General features: G+C 39.6%; 1 pseudogene; it reads left to right on the top strand.

The window, feature by feature from the left end:
- Window positions 1-1,718: 1,718 nt before the first annotated feature.
- LOC103730935 overlaps window positions 1,719-24,838 on the top strand; it is a 28,891-nt pseudogene continuing 5,771 nt past the window's right edge.

The following is a 24,838-nucleotide window of genomic DNA, read 5'->3' as shown; positions in this document are numbered from 1 at the left end:
TGGATGATTTACCTGTTCTCGGTCCTGTCACTGTTGCAGCCATCTAATTAAAAACCCACCTTCCTGGATTCACTCTGCTACAAATTAGCAATGCTATCTGTGTTCTTCCTGAGCCTAAACTGGCCATTTTTACTTTTATGATACATGATTTATTTTTAAATTCATACAAGATGCTTGATTATTTATTTGTGGTATATTTTAGCTCTCTTGTGGAGTCTCGATCAGAGCAATCCTCTTCTAATGTATTCATATAGCGTGAAGATCTAAATTTCCTAATCAAAATCATGTCAGCAAAAGTAGGGCTGCTCTTATGATAACATTTTAGTCTAGAAAATGATTTTCCTTTAAAAGGGATTCAATGGACATGATGGCATAAAAAGAAGTGGCAAAATTACACACAATCAGTTCACATAATCAAAACAGCAATGTTTTGTATTCAGCAAGGATGTCTTTTCTACTGTAATAAATGGAACAAAATAGTCTTTTTGGAAATTTGCAACTGTGTTACGGCTACAAATGCAGTGCTATTCTATAGAATTAAGGACATGAATTTTCAGAACTTTAGAACAAAGTCTCCTTCTGAGACATGATCCCTAAATACATGTTTAGATAATATCTCATCACTGGCATTGATACTCAATTTTAACTTTATTAGGGACTCTATTAAACTAACATTGTCTAGCTTTAAAATAGCCCAGTTAGTGCGAGGAGTCCAAAGAGTCACATTTTAATCACAGATTCCTCAGAATGAAATATTATATGATCTTAATACATATACTGAAAGTGTACAGGACTTTTGGAGCAATTCTAGATCCGCCAGGCAAAGATGATCATGTCTCATAAGATGCTCTGACATTCTATGTGCAGACCCATCAGTGTAGAATTTGGAAGTATGCATTGTAAAGTGAATTCTGTGGAAAGAAGGATCGTATATGTCACACATTTATAATTCTATTCCCTAGCTTGGGCTAGGCGTGTGGTAAATGATATAAAAGTGCTTATTGATTGACTACAGGGCAACCAAATGAACATTAGTGTTTGCATGAGCTAAGAGAGTAAAGCAATTGTTTGAATAAGATGTGAAATTATGATGATTTCTGTATCTAAAAAAATAACCAAATCAGTTAGCATGAATAAGTGTCCATATTCATAAAGAATTTTATGCTGTTTAAAATTAAAGGATCTTTTTATTATAATCTGAAATTTGCATACCAAACTAGCTCAGTTATGTAACTGCTTCCTATTCAATAACCAAAGGACTCTTTAGTCTTTTCTATAATTTTGTGTGTAGGAATTCTATTTATTTTGTGCATCTCTTTATTTCCCTGTGAACTATGCTCACCTCTTGATTTTGTAGTATTTTAAGCCTTGCGATGACCGGCTACATTTGGGGAATAGAGGGATGACAGCATAGCTAGAAAGTTAACCAAGACTTGAAGGCATCTCTTAGGAGTCGGGCTGTCTCAAACATACAAGAGGTCACATCCTCAGCTCGGGACTTGGCATGCTATTGCTGTGAGATTTGAAGCCACCAACATATTTGAAAATCGCATTGCGAAAGAAGGCCTTCTTTCCCAGGGAACATGTGCTGAGCTCCCCATCTCCCAGAAGCTCTTTGTTCCTTCTTCAATATGCAAATGTGCCAAGAATATAAGACTTTTCCTTAAGTGGAAGCAACCATCAAAGATTCATAAAGATTTGTAGATTAGAACAGAGCTATGAATGGGAAACCCTGTGACTGTCACAGCTTGAGTGTTAACTGTCTGAGGGTAAAAGTAGAAAATCTACAGCCACTGGAATCGAGCCAGCTCGGTCAACAAGATAAAAACATAAGTAATGGGTTCAAAACTAGGGTTCAAGATTACTCACGTTTTCATAGGCATTTGTATGCTGAAGAAACAGTTTAAAAGATTACCAAACAGAAAGTACAATATTGATTATACAAAAACAGGTGTAAGATGGAAGCCCACTCAGGGAGTCTTAGAATGATCTTTTGAAATACTGTTGTGACTATATTTGAGGGGTGGAGTAGGAGAGAGAGAGACAGTAGCTGGCACAAAGCCAGACGAGGACAAAGAACAGCACACTGCTCAGAAAATCCAATATTATAATAAGAAATCTGTGAACATAAGGGAAATCTGGGGTCCCGTAAAGTGTAGAGGAGAGTACCACCATAGACCCCAAGAACTGGATCTTGGCTGGGGAATAAACTGTGGGGCTGAAAGAAAAGGCAGAGATTGGACTTGTATACAAATCTCTTTCCATTCTCTTTTCTTCTCCATGTGCACGATGTGTGTGTAATGTATGTGCAGATATGCACACGCCGTGGTACACCTGTGACGGTCGGAGGACAACCTCATGGTGGTCTTACCTTCTGCTTTGCTGTTACTTTCCAGCAGGGTTTATTTCTGCTCACTGCTGGTACACAAGGCTAGCAGGTGTGTGAATTTCCAGGGATTTGGTTTTTACGGCTCATCTTCAGTGGGGGTGAGCTAAGATTACAGGTGTTTGCAGGATTGTATCTAGATTTTATGTGGGTTCTGGGGATCCAAAATGAAGTCTCTGGCTTGAGTGGGAAGTGTTTCACCAACTGAACCATTTTGCTCCTCTACATACAGTTTTCTTATAAGAATGTGTAGTGGTTTGGATTGACCACTGATGTGTGTGCGTGTGTGTGTGTGTGTGTGTGTGTGTGTGTGTGGTTTATTTTTCCCTATTAGAGTAGGAACTTAGAGCTTGTCTTTATGCTTTTTCTTAATTTTTCTGATCTCTTTTAATTTATATTTTTAATTATTTCTGTTCAATTTAAAATTATATTCAACCATATTTTGTATCCATTTGCTTAAATATCCTCAATTATTTATAGATCAAGGTAGACAATTTGAAAATAAAAATAAATGCACATGTCTAAGATAATTATATACATATAACAATTACCTTAAGCACAAATGTAATTAATTATACAATATATTTTGTACTTAAGGTTATAATTAGTTGTATAGTTGCCTACAATAATTAGGTGCACATTTTACTTAAATATTAATTTAGACATTTCTATAAATAATCATAAAACTTATGAAATGTTTGTTCTTTTAAAATGTTATTTACTTCTCTGAACTTAACAGTTGTTTGAGTCCTATAAAGTCTAAAGAATATTTTTCAAATATTATAGACCGTGTACATGAAGCACAGGCGATCTCATACAGCATTAGGCATCAACTTGCAACATCTATCCAAGATAAGGAGCAAGTTACGTGCACCTCGCTCTATCGAGCAGGAAAAATGAAGCCCAACGACATGAGCACTCCTGGTTTTGGAGGCTTCGCAGAACATGTTTGAATGCTATTCTGACCCACATATTGGCATAAAAGGATGGTGCTTTTGTTGGAGCCCAGGACCAGGCACAGTCTCAATAAAAGCACTTTTCCTTCTTGGTTTACGTGTTTGGAGGAACCCGTGATACTATTTGTACTGGTGGTGGGAGGCATGTGTGTAGATTAAGGTCCAATTAAGACGTAAGCTCCAATGGGATCATAGGCTCTGAAACAAAGTCATTATGTTTGCAATGCAGTTGCACACTCTATAAGAGACTGGTGCTTGTGGGTTCCTGACTCCTGTTAGAAAAGATGCTCTTGACCCGGTTTGCTGACGGAAGCCAATGGAACTAGCTGTCAAGGAAGATATAACTGTAAACAATGACCACTCTGGATGGCGGACTCTTGACACTGTACTCTGTCATCACTAGTCCAACAGAAAGATGCTGAAAATTAATTGAGAACAGGCTAGGTTAATGGTGAATTAATGACTTTAAGATAAATAAAATGGCAGTAATTTCATATATATCACACTAATAGGAAAGGATGGAGTGATGTTTACTCCGCCTGTGTGCCCAGAACATTGCGTCTCCCTCCCTGGCATCTGTTCCATGTCTCGCTTCTCTTCTCTTTTCCTTCCTTCTTTACGATGCATACTCAGTTCCATTATGCATCTTGAGACATACGTTCCTGTCTGAGCTACTAATGCACTTGCATTGTTAAAGCATGCACTACTGTGGTTTTATCACACTAGTTCTTGGCTTTTATTTTTTTTTAAATCGTGTGGAAATCATAACCAATTCTAGTTTCAAATGAACAGCTTACAAATCGATATAAAACCTCTTTAAGATGTCCTCCAAATACATGAATGTGATGTTGGAGATCCACAGAAAATAACAAACTTTTTAAAAATGACTAAATAAAGGTTTTCTGGGGATGAGCATATTTTAATCAAATCGAAGACATTATTGATTTAGTTGGAAGCTTGCCTGACTCTTGGTCCATTTTCTCTTTTTCTCTTTAAGGTATTGAGAAGATAAAAATCACAATATCTGATACCTAGAATTGTCACTGAGTAAACTTTTGTACTGCTGAAAATGCTCATCAGGAGCTTGGACAGAACTGTGGGGAAGATCTGCCCTTGTTATCTGGCAAGCTGCAAAACTATGTGTGCATCTTAGTTTGATGCATTTTCTTCCAAAGAGAACAAGTTTAGCACAGGGGGAAAATGCATTAATTTATTTATGAAGTTTATAAGCTCAATCCAATGATGTGTGTGTATGTGTGTGTGTGTGTGTGTGTGTGCGTGCATGCGTGTGTGTATGTGTTAATTACATGGAAGTGTGGGTGTGCTCCCATGGCACACACATGGGTATGACAGAGGTCTACATCAGATGCTTTCCTCTACTCTCCACCTTATTTTTAAGACACAGTCTCTTAAGGAACTTGGAGCTCGCAGTTTGGCTATTGAGGGCTGGGGTTACAGTCGTGTATCACCACACTTTTACATGGGTGCTGGGAATCTGAACTCAGCAAGCCCTTCTCCCACTTAACCATTTCTCTAGCCCTGCTCAATGATTATTAAGGTATTTTAAAACATCACTAATATTTCGAAGATGTTTTGTCATTTTTTTGTCATAGTTATATTGGTACAGAAAACCACAATCAATAAGGAAAAGACACAAAAATATTCAGTAAGGAAATAATCACAGATGATAGAACTATTGTTTTCAGTGTAAGATTTCAACTCTTTACTCCTATTTCTACTGCAAGAGCTTTCAAGGTAAATTGATAATGGAAAGTGTGTTAAAGACCAACCAGTCTAAGTCCTTTATTTTACAAAGGATAAAACTAGCCAGAGAGGAAGTAGCTGGACAAGAGATCGCATCTCCTGACACTCTTGGACCTTATTTCATTATGCACATGAAACATAGAACAAAATTGTGGAGACCACTTTGAAATAAATCTATCAATTGTATGCTTTTCTGTGTATCTACCATGTGTAAAGCAACCAGTAATCCATGCACAAATGCACATATAATTACTACTCAAGGGGGATGCAAAGACTGGTTTATGGGGAGATATTTCATTCAGGAAGAAAATTGTTTCTTAGCATTAAAGTAAAAATGAAATTGATTTCCAGCTAAAACACAGTTTGTTAAATACCAAGAATAAGGATTTTAGAACAATGAACTTATGACTTTTTGTGAAATGTCCACATTCCTTCAAATAGAAGTTCCTTGATAGAAATGACCATTTTTTTTTTTTTTGCGCAGTGCTCCGCAGCTCCCAACCATGTCACTTTAACTAACAGCAATGCAGTCGATTCGTATTTTTTCTCTCCGCATCAGTCTCAATTTCTTTTTATATACTTGCTTTTATCCAGGTGTCAGATTCCTTCTAAATGATAGATTGTAATCTCAGCTAGAGAAAAAGATGAAACTTAGAAAATGATGGATTTGATTTTCAGAGATGTAGGAAAGTCAGGTGGTAACTTCGTGGAGATGAGTCCTCAGTGAGGTTTAGAATTATGTGCCCTTTATATTAACCCTTGGTTCCATGAATAAAAAAAATTGTAAGAAAGTTCTTTTTTTTGGTATTTAAAAAAATGTTTAGGAAGTCATTCCCCTTTGGATATCTGAGAATAGTTCAAATTGCAGAGATTTAAAGTCAGAATATGAACTATATCATCAAATTCAGTCCATCTCTTTTACTTTAAGTATATTGCAACTTCGCATGTATTTGATCTTAGGTTATGTTGAATTAATGGATGCTACAGACTGAAAACACTTAGGAGAATAAATGAGTGTGACAAAGCTTTTACAGAACCCACGGCCTCGTGAAGGAAGCACGCGTGTAAATAGATCGCTGTAACAGTGCCACAATCTCACGGGGCACAAGAGGTACACAGAGGGATTTTGTAAGGCAGGGATCACACCCAAATCCCATTTTGATTTTATTTGAGAAAGCGCATCTGTTGCATAGAGTTGAAGTTCTGTACCTGACTTCATAAACCTCTTCAGAGTTAGAAAGGACAATGGCTTGAAGTAGAAGAGAATTTGTTGGAAACTCAGATTCTGCTCAGCCAGATTTCCCAGCGTGGTTTGATTCTCAGCTCTGTAATGGAACGTCAAGATTTTAGCTCTGTACCTTAAGTTCACTTTTCACAATGAAATAAGATATTGACAATATCATCAATGAAGTTTCTCCATGTTTCACGGAGAATTGACAGGTTTAATATTTGGTATGTCCCACAAAACACAATCAGAAGGAATCATTAAGCTCTTGGGGGGCGCTGTTCCAAGACTTCGTACGTGCTATTTAAACTGGCTTCCCTAGACAGCGTAAACAGACATGATCTCTGTTTTACAAATAAGAAGAGGGCCAGAGAAGACAATAGCTTTGAATGTCACACACCTGCTAAGTGGGGAAAAGTAGACAAAGGAGCTTGTTATTGTCTTTAAGTTCATAAATTTAACATTTGCATTCAGGCACTCACATGTGTATTTTCAGTAACTATATTTTATTATTATAATTATAGTTTCACTGGACTCACTTTATGTTACATACACTTGGATCTAATTCTTTGAACTTATAGAGCCCTATCTTAAATTTGATTTTTTAAAACATTAGTATTTACTCAAACAAAAGCAATAGCAAGCAGATATATGCTCAGATATACAAAATGGAAATAGAAATGAAATAGCAACGGACGGACAGAGTGACCCTTCCACAGCACTTGTCTGATCTCCATGCATGTTACTTAGTATGCATGTTCCTGCATGTGCACACTCACACACATACAAGCCAAATAAATAATTTTAATTGTCCTTATTTGATTCATGTGTTACAGTCACATGCATCTACTTAGGACACGCTCCTCTCTTAATTTTATAATTTTCATTTGTTCCAAAATTTGGTTTCGTTCACTCCCCGTTTTTCCCTTTCAGCCAAGAACTCTCTTCTGTTTCATAGATTATTTCTTGGTGAAATTTTAGTAATGAACAGTTAGTGGGATTGTGTGTGTTGGTTTCAGAAGGCATGGGAACTACTCCTCAGTTTAGACTGATGCCATGTCTGTGGATTTGTCGTGGCGCCTGCGGTAGACGCAGGTAAAGATGAGGCAGAATTGCTGCTCTGTGAGAAGGATCATCTTGCTCTGGTTGCTACATGTTTAGTGCTCTCCATCAGTGCTCTCTTACTTCTAGAAAGCCACACGGTATTCTTAAACTTGGACTCCAAAGTGCATCCAAAAGTAATCTCGTATTAACTTTTTTTCCAAGTCAGTCCTATCCAACTTTCTGACATGGTGTCATCTGAAAGCAGCTGACTAGAGAGTCCGATAGTTAGGTGCTGTGGTCCTGTGACAGAACTCCTCATTATGATTCTATCCTGACAACGAGACCTAGAATCTTACGTAAAAAAACAAAAACAAAATCAGTAACAGCAATGCGTCAGAGAGCGATTGTGGTGGTTTACGTGAGAACTTCCCTCATAGGCTCCAAGTGTTTGGACATTTTGACCCCAGTTGGTGGCTCTGTTTTGGGAGATCTTAGAAGCTGTGACTGTGTGGGAGGAAGCACATCAGGGTGTGTGTGGGGGGGTGGGCATAGAGAGTTCTTAAACTTTGCTGGATTTCCAGTCACTCTCTGCTTCCTGTGTCTGCTTGAAGATGTGAGAACTTAACTCTCTGCTCCTGCTCTGGCCACCTCACCATGACCCCCTGCTATGACAGACTGTAATCCCTCTGGAACCTGGAACCTTAAGCTCAAATAAACTCTATTTCCTAAAAGTTCCCTTGTCACAGCAACAGAAAAGTAACTAAAACCTGTGTTCCTCACCTAGGTGTGTTACTAGAACGCATATGTGAAGTGGGTCTGAAGGCTGATGGTTTTGAGTGAGGCCTGGAAGAGGAAAAGGCTCTTCAGCATGTCCAGGCTGCTGTACAAGCTGCTCTGCCCCTTGGACCATGTGATCCAGCGGACCCGATGGTGCTTGAGGTATCGGTAGCATATGCAGACTACTTTTGGAGTCTCTGACAGGCCCCCATAGGGGAATCACAGTGGAGACCATTGAGATTTTGGGGCATGTCTCTAACTTCATCTGTAGACAACTATTCTCCCTTTGAGAGACAGCTCTCAGGTTACTATTGGGCCTCAGTGGAAACTGAACATTTGGCAATGGGCCACCAAGTTACCATGAGACTTGAGCTGTCCATCATGAGCTGCGTGTTATCGGATCCACCAAGCCATAAAGTAGGTTGTGCACACCAACAATCCACTATCACATAGAAGTTCCCTGTAGGGCACAAGCAAGTTACATGAAGAAGTTTCCCAAAAGTGTATGGTTCCTATTCCTGTTATAATGCCTCCTGTTCTCAAGCATGCACATATGGCTTCATGGGGTGTGCCCTACGATTGGTTGACTGGGGAAGAGAAGACTAGGGCTTGGTTTACAGATGGTTCTGCACACTATACAGGCACCACCCAGAAGTGGACAGCTGCAGCATTACAGCCAATTTCTGGAACAACCTTGAAAGACACTGGGGAAGGAAAGCCTTCACAGTGGGCAGAACTTCGGGCGGTGCACATGGTACTGCATTTGCTTGGAAGGAGACATGGCCAGAAGTGCAATCAAGTACTGATTCATGGGCTGTAGCCAATGGTTTGGCTGGATGGTCAGGGACTTGGAAGGAGCATGACTGGAAAATTGGTGAGAAAGGCATCTGGGGAAGAAGCATGTCCAAAGGGGCAAAGGATGTGAAGATACTTGTGTCTCATCAAAAGGTGGTTTCAGCAGAGGATGAGTTCAATAATCAAGCAGATTGGATAGTCCATTCTGTAGAGAGTCAGCCTCTTTCTCCAACTACACTTGTCATTGCCCAGTGGACCCATGAACAAAGTGGCCACGGTGGCGGAGATGAAAGTTATGCATGTGTTCGGCAGCATGAACTCCCACTTACCAAGGCTGACTTGGCCACAGCTGCTGCTGAGTGCCGAATTTGCCAACAGCAGAGCCCGACACTGAGCCCAGATGTGGTACTGTTCCCCTCAGTGAGTAGCTGGTGTCAGCTTGACTACATTGACCACTTCCATCATGGAGGGGACAGTGCTTTATCGTTTTAGGACTGACACTTATTCTGGTTATGGATTCGCCTTTCCTGCATCTAATGCTGCTGCCAAAACTACTATCCAGGGATTTACAGAATGCCTTTTCCCCTGTCATGGAATTCCCCACAGCATCGCTTCTGACCAGGGAACTCACTTCCCATGGTCATGGAATCCACTGGTCTTACCATGTTCCCCAACATCCTGAAGCAGCTGGCTTGACAGAGTGATGGAATGGCATCTTAAAGACACAGTTACAGTGCCAATTAGGCGGCCATAGCCTGGAGGGCTGGGGAAGGGTCTTCCAGAAGGCAGTATATGCTTTGAATTAGTGTCCAATATATGATACTGTTTCTCCTATAGCCAGGATTCACGGGTCCAGGAATCAAGGGATGGAAGTGGGAATGACTCCACTCACTATCAGCTCTAGTGCTTCATTGGGAAAATTTTTGCTTCCTGTCCCCACCACTTTGCATTCTACTGGCCTAGAAATTTTAGCTCCAGATTGGGGAGTGCTTCTGCCCGGGGACACAACAAACATTCCATTGAACTGGAAGCTAGCAGTTCCCCCTGTACGCTTTGGGCTTCTGATGCCCTTAAGTCAACAGGCTAAGGAAGGAATAACAGTATTAGGAGGGGTGATTGACCCAGACTACCAGGGGTAATTGGACCGTTTCTCCACAATGGAGATAAGAAAGATTAAGTCTGGAAGGCAGGTGATTCCTTAGGGAGCCTTTTGGTGCTACCATGTCCTGTGATTATGGTCAGTGGAAAACTGCAACAGTTTAATTGAGATAGGACAACAAATGGCCCAGACCCTTCAGGGATGAAGGTGTGAGTCTGTCCTCCAGGGAAAGAGCCAAGACCTGCAGAGGTGCTCGCTGATGGTGAAGGAAATACAGAATGGGTAGTAGAAGAAGGTAGTTACAAATACCAACTTAGGCCACGTGACCAGTTGCAGAAATGAGGATTATAATTGACATGAGTCTTTCTGTCTGGTTTAGTTAAGAATATACTTGTGCATATATACACATATATTAAGCAGATCATTGTGTTGTATTTCCTTTTGAAGAAATGCGTAATTGAGGTTAAGTGCTAAGTGGTTAACTGTTATAAATCTATATTATCATATTTAGGTTATGAAATACTAAAGGACTAAGCATTCCTTAAGGACCTTACTACCTACTCTAAGATAGATAATGTGTTTGCGACTGTATGAGGGATAGTTATAGCACGTTAGGTGTAATTATGACCTTGCCATTGTTTTAAAATTAAGCATGACATAGAGAGATACAATTGGGTGTCAAGTTGTCAAGGGGTGGACTTGTGATGGCTAATCCTTGTCTATTTGACTGGATCTGGAATTTACTGAAATGAGAGAGATCTTCTTGATCAGATCATTTGAAGCTAGAAGACCCACCCTAAATGTGTGCATTGCTTTCTGATGGCAGCCTGTGTAAAATCCATGGAAAGGGAGCTTTTGCTCTTTCCTGCTTGTCTTCTAGCTCATGGTAAGTTCATCTTGCTACTGTGGAATTTTTCGCTGATAGTGGAACCAGCTTCTTCAGATTCCAATGTAGACTGAAGACTAGCACATTTCCAGGTATCCTCTAGGCCTTCAGCACCAGATTTGGGACTACTGAGACACCCAGCCTCATGGACTGAGTAACTACCTGATTCTCAGCCTCTCCAGTGTGTGCAGCCATTGTTGGACTACTTGGACTGGACTCTATTCTGTAAGCTAATATAATAAATCCATATATATATATATATATATTCAACTAGTTCTGTTTCTTTAGAGAGCCCTGACTAATACACCCCCATACCACATAATTACACTAATAGTAATAACAGCAATGAATATATATATATATATATATATATATTCGTTTTCTTAGTTCTGTTTCTTTAGATAACCCTGACTAATATAGGGATAATTGATCAAAATCATTTAAAACCAAGCAAAGCATTTACATCCATTGTATTTTGTCCTTTTGGTAGATATTTGACTGAAATGCGGCCAGTACTGACTTGGCATAGCAGTGCAGTCTGGGAAGCCTGGGCAGAAAGCGAAGGTGGCCATGCTTCCCAAGCCTTTCAGATTCTCTGCTGCAAGGAATGATGATTTTTCCCTCTCTCCTATAGGCTGAAGAGTGCTAAATTCTATCCGTTGTTACCAACATGTACATCCTGAATCCTATGTTGGTGCCATTACTTCTGTACATATCTTTGTAGGATGTCTCCATTAATTTCTCAAAATTCTCTTCATGTTTGGTAATGGGAGAGGTCCACCATCAAGGCCTGGTCCTTGGGGAGGTGGGAGGTCCTCTTCAGCTAATCAGTCTTCCCAAGACCAGAACCTTCAAACAACAGAAGCCTCCCCTGTCCCCAGCATACGAGGCAAAGCCTGTACCCTGCACAACCTGGGACCTCAGGGGAAGGCGCTGTGGGGAATGTAGTCAATGAGGACCGAAACTGCTACCCAGCATCAGGGAGTCCTCCACGATCTACTCCACTCCATCAGCCTACCACCAAAGGATGTGGAAATATGGCTCACAGTAGAGGTCCAAACCTACAGACTCATGTGAGGGGACTAGAGCTCCAGGTCACAAGAGGGGCCACAGCTCCAGATTCATTGGAGGAGACCACAGCTCCAGCTCACAAGAAGGGGCCTCAGCTCCAGGGTCATGGAAGGGGACCACAGCTCCTTCTCACAGGAGGGGACCACAACTCTCACTCATGGGAAGGGAACCACAGCTCTAGTTTCTCTACAGGGAACAGATTGCAGCTGCAGCCCATGAGAGGGAACCACAATTATTTTTCTCTTCTATAGCCCAGTGCGCCTCCTTCACCTTTGCTCTAACTGAACTTACAGAGATAAAAATCACAGACTTGGAAGTTAAAAAAAAAAAGAGAAGAAGAAACACAAAGTACTCTATTTCTAAACCGATTTAGTATAAATCGATAAAATTCTCCAACTAAAAGTATGCAATTAGACCTTAAAATATAAATTTGAAATTCTATACGTCTACTATAATTTTTGAATATTATTTACTTATAAAACTGTACGAGCAAGCTTCAACAATAATGTGAAATTTGCCACTGTTCCTACAATGTGAGTTTGCTACTCATCCCTTTCCAATTTTGTCAACCAAACAGACAGTGTAATCACGTTACTTCTTAAAGAAAGCAATCCTGATAAAATATTTTTAAATAAAAATTTCTCAAAATTCCAACTGTTTCTGTCATCTCTTCCCTATGGGATTATTCCCTAGTATCAAATATATTTTTCAATCAAGCATCTCAATTAAGTTCTATAGATCTTTGGTGAACATGTGCTCAACCCCCCCCCCCCCCACCCCGAGAGCTGGACAACATCTGAAGCAACAGTTACTCTAGCATAATTCCATACCGGCCAACTTCACATCCTGAGATGGAATCCTTCCTGTATTCCATTCATTCTGTGCTTCAGCATCTGTTATTTATGATGCCATGTTTACGACCAGAGTCTGCACCAAGTAAAGGGTGTGTATTTGTAAGTGGCAGACAACATTCATTTATGAGCAGCCTAAGTATTAAAGATATATTAACTCATATAACAAAAACCAGAAGAACCAAAGGCCTGCCATGGTTTCGCTAGAGCAAATGTTCTGATTTCTGTGTATATCCCCCTCAGTTTCCACAGGCTGACTCCATTCATAGAACAACTTCCTTCATGCCTTGGTGCCAAGACCAAGTAGGATTACAAGCTTCTTACTTTTCACAGAACAAGAGCCCTTGGCATCTCACAATTCTGATATTCATGTCCTATGAGTTATAGAGTATAAACTAACAGCAGCATAAGAAGCAAGAATAATTTAAAACTTGGTAAACATATTGCTAAATTCTGAATAATGGAATGTGTGATAAATACCTTCAATTTCCCCACAAATACTAAAAGGTAAAAAAAGACAGTCCAAGATCTGATGGCATTGTTTTTTGAATATTTTATTTATTATTTTTATTTTATGGGTATGAGTGTTATGCCTGCATGTAGGTAAGTGCACCCATGTCATACAATACCTCAGAGGACAGAAGAGGCTGTCAGATCCCTGGAACTGGAGTTAAGGACAGTTGTTAGCTGCCGTGTGGGTGCTGGGATGTGAACCCAGGTCCTCTGCAAGAACAGTCAGTGTTCTTAACCACTGAGCCATCTCTCCAGCCCTCCCTGACGGCATTTTATTGGGACAAAATAGCTAATCACTGTTTTGACTTGTGCCTGCATACATGTATCTTAAAAATGATTTATAACCCTCACACCAAAAGTTGCCTCAGTCATGGCATCTTTTTAAACCCATGTTGTGTGTGCTTTCATGAGACTAGCAGGACATCAAGTTTTTAGTTATTTGAAAAATAACCATGCAATTTACCTTTTAGGTCAAGTACTGTTGGAACATACAGGAAAATGCCAGCACACTGATATTACAGTCTTATGTAGAACAATATTCATCCTGGGCTAAGCAGCTTTCTGTCTTCCCCCTATATCTGAGAAGATAAATGGGTTATGCAAGAAAAAAAAAGAAGCTGTTACAATTCATTTCTCAAGGTATGTTTTGAACATGGACTATTTTAAGCATGATAGTATAGAATGGTTATATGGCCCAGTAAATTTAGGAAATGAAGAGTTAGATGCCACATTCAAAATGGATCTTCACACTTAGAGTTTTCAGGTCCTTTAATGCCAAAGAATGTGTTGAAAATGGACAGAGGGTAGCGTCATTTACACAGTGGAATTACCTTAGAGATTACTCTCTGTGGGAGAATACTTAAATAAGATGGGCTAATGTTGAACATGGTTAGCCTATACTTGCATTAGAAGATGTTGATGTCTGCATAGTTTGAAAATGATTGATCCACTCAGTAGAATTTTAAGGTTCCTTCCTTCCATCCATGGTTAGAGACAGTTTAGGAGAACAAACAGTTACTCCATGAACTTGGAGGCATAATTTGTCTGTCAAAATACACATACCTCTTGATACACTGATGGGTCTTTCCTCATGCCTGGGACACTGTATTAGATCCATGATTTTAAAGCCCTCATGTTGTCATTAGAAAAAAGAGATCAACATAAGAAGTAATTAAATCTACCAGGTACCACATTCAAGTGACAAATATCATATAGCAGGTGTTCAAGTTAGGAGTCATCGCCAAGGACTGGAAAGATGAGAAAAATCTTTTTGAAAGATGTAGGGACTGAAATGAACTTTGAAGACAGGGCACGCAAGAGGTCAGGTGGAAAGGCATTCTTTTAAAGAAATATTTTATTATCTTTTATTTTATTTTATGTGTATGTGTGTATTGCTTGGAAGTATGTAAGTGAGCCTCTTTTACGTAATGCCCTTGGAGGTCAGAAGACGGTGTTACAAGTCCCTGGAACTGGAGTTACGATGGTTGTTAGCTGCCATGTGGGTATTGAGACTTGAACCCAGGTCCTCTACAAGAGCAGCTAGTGCTCTTAACTGCTCTGTTGTCTCTCCAGCCCTGAGATGATTTTCTTTTTATGAAGGAACTTTTAGATTTATTAATTTAAATTTTTATTAAATTTTAACTTATTTATTCTGTGGCACATGTACAGAGGTTAGAGGACAGTTTTCAGGAGTTAGCTCTCTGCTTCTCATATGCGGGTCTAGGGGATCAAACTCAGGCCAGGCATTCTTGATGGAAACAGATTCGTAATGAGATAAAGAAGCAGGGTAATACCTCTGAATTATAGAAATTGTCTTTCCCTATTAGGCTAATAATCAGCTTTGTTCTTTATTGTTGTAAACTGAACAAGTTTGCCTTTTAAAAACCAACATGGGAAGTCCAAGATCTGTCAGAGGATCGATTTATAGATATCACCTACAATAAAGACTTTATTACATCAGGAATAGTTTTAAAATATCTGTATGGGTTTAGAAATAAGACAAGTCACAGCATTTTGAAGCACTTTGGACTACATCTAAATGACCGCTGGAAATCTAATAAGAACTGAAGGACTTGTCACAGAGGGTACCTCATCGTCATGTAATCTCAGGGTTATTGACTTGGGATAGTGGGAAATCATGAGCACCAAAAAATTGTAGATTCTGTAATTTCTCTGTCGTTTGCAATTTTTCTTGTTTTCTTCCAGAACTAAGTTTTCATTTAAAAGAAATGCATTTCCTTCCTTTCGAATAGCAAAGATAAAACCTTTAAAATTTCTCCCAAATTGAGAATTTATTTCACAGCTCCCTTAGTTTGAACTAAACCAGAAAAACATCCCACAAAGGAAGCTGCAATTACTTCTTTTTCAATGTACAAAATTGTCCAAGACGTTGGGTTCTTTGAAACCTAGTTGTTTTGTTATAATTTTACCATTTCAGAAGCAATCAGCTCAAGTTAGACTCTGAAAATTACCAAACCACTTTTGATTTAATTTATTATAATTAGAATTTTGATTATTCATTAATAAAATCTGTTGGCCTAATCACTGAAGTCGTGTCCCAGTGTTTGATTGACTTTATTTTGGTGAATGACAAGCCTGACAGCCTATGAACGTGGAAACAAACCTATCACCGAAAATCCAAGTCATTAATCAGAAACCAAAAACAAACTGTGAACTTTCACCAATACTGTTAAACAAATCTCTACTGAATATTTAGAGTCAGAAATACCATCAGAATTATAGCAGGGAGCCCAAAGATGGACAATCAAATCACAGACTGTAATTTAAAGATTTTTAATCATATACTGGGTGCAGAAGGAGGACCAAATGAGTAAGTCATGATGAATCAAGCAAAAATGTTATACAACATTCAGCAATAAATTTAGAAATCACAGTAGTAAGGATGGCTGCAACTATTGTCCAGGAAATTATCCATTTGACAAAAAGAAATTCCAGTGATGTCATTAAAATAATGGGAAAATGTCTGAGCAAAAGTGGAACTTTATTGAAAAGGTCCAAGCAATGGGTATGTTAGGAACATGAGACAGAATAGTAAAGGGTTTCCAAGGACAGTTACTCCAGTTGAACTGCCTCCTGGGATCGCCAGGAGCAGGGATCACCTTGTCAACCCTCATCCTGGAAAACAGAGTTTTATCTCAACTGATAATGGGCCAGGATTATTTAAGGGAGCTGCATCACTGGTATTCAGAGTACCCATGAGACGACACCAAGGTTGATAACTTGGCAGAGTGGTGGCACTTTAATCAGGTGACAGCCAGGGCCCTGTACTGCAAGGAGATTGTGAGAACAACATAACTCAGGTCAATGATGAGAAGGGACTTGAATAGAATAAAAACCTATATTTTGATTCCCATTTCCATGAGTAAGTTGTAAAATGTCAAAGAGTTTCCTAGTACATGATTAAATTCAGAAGCGGTACCCAGGCCTGGTGGTACATTCACAGAACCCCAGAACAAAGGAGATCAAGGCAAGAGGACCATGAGTTTGAGTCTGAGGCCAGCCTGACTAAACAGGAAGTGAACTAACCTATAGAGCAAGACTCTGTCTCAATCAACCGAGGGTCAGGAATGTGACTCAGTGACGGAACATCTGCCAAACATGACCATGTTCCCGACTTCGATCGCACACTGAAACAGAAATGATATATTTCGATGGTCTCCCGCCTCTAATCACACACTGGCCAAAGTTTAGCCCTGCACCTCACTTCCCTTTTCTAGTATTTCTAGGGACTCAAACGCATTGTGTTCCTCTTAGCAAAAGCGCTAATACAGTCTGTTTTCCTGCGTGAAGGATGACTTTGGGTGTATGCTGCTCTCACAGTGTCCGTGCATTCAGCCCTTCCCCTCTTCCACCGCTGACCTCTTCTCTGTTTTTCTCTCTCACAGACATGGTAACTCAAACCATTTATTATGTGCTCCCTAAGCAACTAATTACTTTTATTTTACTTTCCTGAATTTGGACCATTAACTTTGGCTTTATGTTAACTTTTGAAGAATGATACATCTTATTTGCTGCCTTTTAAAGCATCCTGGTGTGTTTAAAAACCTCTATGTAAGTGTAACACTTGTAAACTTTTCTGTTGAAATTCGAGAATAGCAAAGTTATCAGATGAACTATGAGATGACTAAATTAGAAATTCAGATAAATTGCAAATACTCATTTTCTATATGCCTATCCCAAACATTCCATGGCTCATATCCATTCTAAAATTATTTGCTATTCGTCGGAAATTGATATTCAAGTAATATTTCATACTTTATTGTTCTAATTCTGATAAATCTGACAATACTTCATATAGCCAAAATGAAAAGTAGTTGCTCTCATGTCACTGAGAGATATTTTATGTATAAGCACTGAGCTGTAACTAATACAGTTCCTGAATTCTTCCAACCGGAGAACATAAGAAAACATCGTTTGAACAGCTTAGCTGTTATAGCAATTCTTAATTACCTAGTAGTAAGGGATCTTTAAGCCCTTAGTATCATAAAATGAACCAAACTTCACTAAATAATGGTAAATATTTCTCTAGGTAAAAAAATGGCAACCCTACTCTTTCTAGAAAGTTTAACATGATTGAATCATTCTCCTTAACTTCTTCAAGTTAGAAGTGCAATATGCTGCATCACTTTCAAGCAGCTAAGCTCTAGAACATTGTGTGGCATGTGCTCCAGCTTTCTAAGGAACCATGAAAGTGACACAAAGGTAGTTTAATGAGCACGGGTTCATCTTTGGTAACCTGCTCACTTCCAAGGGAAGTTGCTTCAAATTTCTAATAAGAAAGGCTGAAAATGTGGTCTGGAAAGCTGCTTAGTTGGTGAACAGCTTACCATACTACATGAAGCCTCAGTTCTGATCCCTGGCATTCAAGTAAAAGGTCGGCATGACAGAACATCTGTAAGTCCAGCAAAGGGGAGGTGGAAACAGGCAAATTCCTGGTGCTCATTAGCCAGTCAGTCCAGCCAAACAGAAGAGCTCCAGGTTCAGAGAGAGATCCTACCACAGATTAATGGAGAGAGAAATTCAGGAGATGCTGACCTTCAACCTCTGACCCTCAAATGCACGTGCATATGAGTGCATGTGTATCTGCAAGCACACACATGAACATACACTATCAGGGCAGGACTTGAAGAAATTGTCAACCTGGAAATACTGTTTTGTCCTGGGGGCAAATAAGAGCCTGTGAAAGTCTTCCCTCCCAGAAAAAGTCTAACCGGACAAGAACCTACAGATATTCATTGCTGACTTTGGCCAAACTAGCAGGAAACCTGGTGGTCCCAGTCCATCACACTATCAGAGGCCAAGTAGAAGCCGAGACTTCTAGTCTTTCCTGGGTGTGATGAGGCTCCTCAGGTCCATCCTCTGCTCCAGTGAAATCAGAGATGGTTGTACAGGGAGCTGATACTTTCACATCCTTCTTCCCTGAAAGGAGTAAGAAACCTTCACTACAAGCCTCTGACCTGTCAGTCCGTGCCTCCTGCCTTGTAATGACGCTGTAAGCCATTAGAGCTTGAAACTCTACCTTGGCATAATGGGACACCAGGCCATCTAACCAGCACTTCCAAGTCAGTCAGTACAGACCCTCATACTAAGAAATCAGAGAATTTTATCAGTTGGGGTAAAGAAAGGTTTAAAAATTCAATACCTATTTAGGGAAAAAGAAAAAAGAACTCATAGTATCCTGGAACTAGAGGGATGCATCTGAGATTTCATTCAGGACATCTACAAAATATCTGCAACTCACCTGATATTTAATGGTTAAAGACTCAATGCTTTCTGTCAAAGCTTGAGTGAACTACATCTTCCCTAAATACGCTAACATGAGTTAGAAGTTCTAAGACTGTAATGGGCAGCAAATGAATTAAATGACAGATAAGAAAAGATTAAATAAAACTGTCCTTGTCTGTATATGACATGCTTGTCTGTAGAAATACTCATGAACCAACTAAAAATATTAATCTCTTGTCTCTGATAATTGAGTTCAATAAGGTAACAGACTGTGAGGTAAACATATTAAATCAAATTCTATGTCTAAATACTACTAGTAAATATAAATGCAGAATTAAAAATGTAAGTTACAATCACTCAGAAAACTGAACTGATTAACAGTAAATCTGACAAAACATTTGTTAGGTTTTTCATGCTGAAAATTGTAAAATTTTGGGATAAATCAATAAACAGAAACGTAGTGTTTGTGTGTTTTTTTTTCTTTTTCTTTTTTTTTTTTTTTGGCCTTTTTGAGACAGGTTCTCCCTGTAGCCCCAGCTGTCCTGGAACTCACTATGTAGACCAGGCTGGCCTTGAACTCACAGAGATGTGCCTGCCTCTGCCTCCAGAGTCCTGGGATTAAAGGAATGTACCACCATGCCCAGCTGTGTTTGTGTCTTTGAAAATTCAAAATAGTAAAAATGTCCATACTCCTAAACCTGATGCATAAATTTATTCAAATGCCTAACAAAATCTAGAAATTTTTTTTGACAATATAAATAAAAATTTAAAAGTGGTGTGGATTACCCAACGTGGTTTGGAAAGAATAAAGTAGCAGGGATCCTACTTTTCACAGATCACCAATGGCTGAGGTGGCTAAGGGTGGGCACAGCCACTCTGTGTGGAAGGCTAGACATGCAGCCTAATGGTACAGAACAACTCAGAAACAGACTTATGCAAATATGCCCAAGAAAGTTTGAGAAAAATGTCAATGCAGTTCATTGGAGGAAATAAATCTTTTCAACAATCGATACCAAAGAAATTGGACATCTAAAGTAAAAAATCAGATTTGACCTATGTCTAAAATTGGATTATAGGCTTAAATGTAGGCTATAAAGCTATAATATTTCAATAATAAAATTTAGTTAAAAAGTCTCCAAATTTAGGGTTCTGCAATTTCTCAGGCTTGATAACCTAAAAAAATGTACAGTAGTAAAAACTGACAAATTAAACTCACCCAGAATTTTAAAAATGTTAAGGTCTCATAATCAACCCTGTTAAGCGATGAAAACAGGAACGTAGCTCAGTGCTAGGGCATATGCCTAACATGTATGAGGCACTGCGTTCAATATCAAGTGCACATGTGAGGTAGCCCTTGTCAAGAAATTCCAATGGACTCATATGAACATTTATTTGAAAATTGCCCTGTTCTGACTTTTTTCTGGTTCCCTGTCTAGAACTTGTAATGCCAACTACTCTTGCCTTTACTTCTCCTTCACATCTCCTATTCACCAGTCAAGGACTTTCCTTTCTTCCTACAGTTAAGACTTATGCAATTTGGGAGTCTTTTAGATAGACCCACTGAAGGGGTACTCCAACTGCCTCACCCTGCGTCCCTGTTCAGTGTGGAAGAAGCCAGAGCGGTCGGCTTCCCTATTCCCTATTGGCAATTTGGGTAACCCCTTCAGAAGATGGCATGATAAGAATAGGAGGTAGGAATTGGCTAGGCAGTTAGGGTAAAAAGACCCCAAAGAAATGTAGCCAGTTTCTTGGCTATAAAATTCAAAATGTCCTTGGGGCCTGTTGGCAACATACTCTGTTCCAAGGCCAAAATGTCAAAATATTTGCGAGCTTGTATCTAATCCTTAAAAGATTTTAGGGATACCGCTTCAGAGGGGGAAATGTTAGAGTAGCCAAAAGCCCCAGAAAAATAAATAAATGAAAGGGGAAAAAAAAGAAAGAAAAAGAAAAAAGTGATGGGGAGATATGGGAGGTGTTAGCGGGGAGGGAGTGGGCATGGATTTGATCAAAACAACTTATATGCAGGTATGAATTCAATAAAGTTTTTGTAAAAGTTAAAAAAAAAAGAAAGCAAGTACTCAGAGAGTTTCAGCAGTTGTACTACATGGTTTTTACTCAGATAAATGAAGTGTACGCTACATGAAAGCTTACACACACATGTTTGCAGCCAGACACTTTAATCATAAATTGCCCAAATTTGGCAGCAAACAAGATGCACTTCAGTAGGTGACTAGGTGAATTCTGGTCCATCCTGAGACTAGAATCTTAGTCAGCACTGAAAACAAAGTGTAACTGGTGAGGATATTTCTCATTCTGTAAGTTATCCTTTCACTCGAATGATGGTGCAGACCGTTTTTAGCTTCATGAGGTCCCATTTGTCAGTTGCTGGCTGTTAATGCCTGTGCTAGCAGAGTCCTCTTTAGAAGTCCCTTCCTGTGCCTGTAGATTTGGGGTATTGTCTGATTCTCTTCTAACAGATTCAAGGTGTCCGTCCCCATGTTGAGGTCCTTGACTCATGTGTGCTTGAGGTTCGTGCAGGGTGAGAAATAGGGATCTAGTTTCATTCTTCCGCATGCGGCGATCCAGTTTGACAGCACCATTTGTTAAACAAGCTATCTTTTGTCCAATTTGTGTTTTGGGCCCATTTGTCAAACATACAGTGATTATGTGTGTGGACTGAAGTCTAGGTCCTTGACTCTGTTCCATTGATGAATGTGTCTGTTTTAATGACAGAGACGTGCTGTTTACACTCGCATGGTTCAGTGATGGTGATGTCCCCAGCATTTCTTCTATTGTTAAGGATTATTGTGGCTATCCTCGGTGTTGGGGGATACCTATACTGCACTCTCTTCCCAAGCTTCAGGGATCATTGTGAAGAGGAGGGCAGAAAGATTGTAAGAGATAAATACAAGGAAACGTTGTTGTATGGACACCACAAAATAGTTGCACATATGAACTCACAGATCTTACGGCAGCATTCACAAGGTATATGCAAACCCAGGCTAGACAAGGGCCCACCATTGATGGAGGAGGTGAGCAGGAAGCCCCAGCCCTAGGTGCAGATCTGTTGGCATTTAATGGATGCTAGTAGAGGGAAAGTCAGATTTCCTTACTGCTGTGACACCTCGTAGGTTGACCGGATTTCAAAGGCGAGACCCAAGCACAGGAACGCTTGGGAGACAGATTAGACTCAAAGACAAATAACAATGGAGCACATGAAGTTGGGTGGGAATAGAAAGGTGGGGGTCAGGGGCAAGGGAGCCTGAATAGGATCAAAATACAGTGTACGGAATTCTCGAATCAACAAAATTTAAAAACTTATATAAAAAGTATTAGAAAAGAGTAATCAAGCCACAAAAAGACTGGAAGGAAATTGGAATGCACATTACAGATTGAAAGAATCCAGTCTAGAGCATTTACAAGTTGTCTGATTCTATGCGATATGGGAAAAGTCATGGTTTTCAGGAACTGACAGAAAGGAATAAAGACATTGGAGCACAGAGGATATTTCTAAGGGCAGTGAACTATTCTGTATGATACTGAAATACTGATTTTTGTATTATTTTACATTTGTCATAAGGCCTAATGTGAACCCTAATGTAAACTCTGGACTGTGGATGCTTGTTACGTGCTGATGCAGTGGCTCACTGACACCTGACAACCACCCAGCTGTGGTGAGAGATCATTCATGCTTTGGAAGAGGGCACAGAGGGAGCTCTGTATTTTCTGTTTAATTGTATGAGCTGTGAACTTAAGCATTTTTCTCAGATATACATTTTCTTGCCCCAAAACATTTTATTACTACCTGCCTATCTGATAGACGAAATTATAAAAAAAAATAAGACCCAGTGCGAACAAGGAAACAGAGAAACTGAATTACTTACACATTGCTAGAAAAAATATGATAGCGCTAACTCTCTAGAAAACACTTTGGTGGTAAGAGAAGCACACGGCCACCACGTTAGGTACCAGATGCACTCCTCAGCATTTATTTCAGAGGAATGAGGACTTACGATCACCCAAAAACCTGCATGTGAGTTTTCCTGGTAGCTGAATTTATAATTTCCCTAACGGAAAACAGTTCAGAGTTCAGACACCCTTCAATGACCCATTGGTTAAAAAACTGTGGAACTTAAAAAGGAAGGCATTACGATAAGCAGACCACAAAACAGTGAACAATTACTGATTGATAGTGTAAGGAGAGTACAGGCAGGGGAGAAAGTTGATGTGGTCATAATAGCAGCAAAGAAAGCCTTGTGGTGATGGAGATGGTCTGGCAATTATCAATATCAGGGTCCTGGTTATGATAGAGAACTGTTACTTTATATTTACTATTGAGGGAAACCAGGGACAAGGAATAGCCCCGATATTTCTTACGACTGTATACAAATATAATGATCTCAATAGAAATAATTTTAAAATATAGTGTAGACTCTAAATCTTCATAAAGTGAAATAGTTTTCACAATAAAAATATTAATAGAACCTGAGCGCATGAAGCAACAATCTTTGAGGAAAGAGAGTAAAGAAAGAGAAGGCACCAGAGTCTATTTTAAATATTTCATTTCCCTCCTTGAATAGTTTCTTTTGGAGACAGAGTCTCCCTACTGGAGCCCCAGCAGGCCTGGAACTCACTATGAAGACCAGGCTGGCCTAGATCTCACAGAGATCCATCTGCCTCTGCCTCCCGAGTGCTGGGATCAAAGGTGTGCGCCGCCACGCCCGGCTGCTACTTTGATACCTTTAATACTTTAGAATATATTCAAATTGAAGCCATCCTGTCTCATGCTCAGCTGGCCTGATTCTAATGCTGTTCTCCATGTATCTAATTAAAGCTATTTTGAGTGAATTTCAGTTACTTTTCACATTGAGGAAAGGGGGTCATTAAGTGCTTACTGTGCAGGGTGCAGGTCTGCATAGATTAGTTCGATGAATACGCTTTTCTTCCACAAAAACCATTGAGGTGTTTGTGCTGAGAGATTCCCATTTTCTTTCCTTGCATGTGCATGAATCAGGCAGAGTAATGGCCACCATTTCTTCCTTTTCTTTTGCTGTTAGCTTTTCTAACTTTTTGGAGACAGCTGGATTCAGATTTGATTAAAGCCATTCATAGACCAGAACGAAATCTTGAGAAATCTAGCAGGTAAGTATAATACTGTTCATGAGTCCCTTGACACTTACCCTGCACCAGTATTATTTTTAAAAGAAATGAAGTTGAGGTGGTAGTTAATTTAAAGATGTGGGAGTTAATGAACATTGGTGGGACCGCCTTTAATTTTTCTTTCTAAACTTTACCAGGGATGTGCTTATGGACAGAATCCTACGGTTTGGTGACCAGTCACTGAAATGACAGAGCTGTAAGATTTCTGGACATTCTTAATTTTCAGGTCCATAGTTTTGATTAAATATATTAAAAAACATCAAAGCCAGGCGTGGTGGCGCACACCTTTAATCCCAGCCCTCGGGAGGCAGAGGCAGGTGGATCTCTGTGAGTTCGAGGCCAGCCTGGTCTACGCAGTGAGTTCCAGGACAGCTGGAGCTATGGGGAGACCCTGTCTCAAAAAGACCAAAAAAAAAAAAAAGAATTCAAATTAAAATGGAAGGCAGTTGCTTTTCGGTGTCAGAACCCGCTCCTCTCTTCTGATTAATATCTGAGAATATTTCCTGCATATTACACCAAAAGCCAAGGTCTGAGTCACACTCTGAGTACTTGGGACTAGTAAAAAT

The sequence above is a fragment of the Nannospalax galili genome, unplaced genomic scaffold, assembly GCF_000622305.1.
Source record: "Nannospalax galili isolate Female #2095 unplaced genomic scaffold, S.galili_v1.0 scaffold554, whole genome shotgun sequence".
Taxonomy (NCBI): Eukaryota; Metazoa; Chordata; class Mammalia; order Rodentia; family Spalacidae; genus Nannospalax; species Nannospalax galili.
The sequence above is the reverse complement of the archived record's forward strand: the minus strand, read 5'-3'. Positions and strand labels throughout refer to the sequence as shown.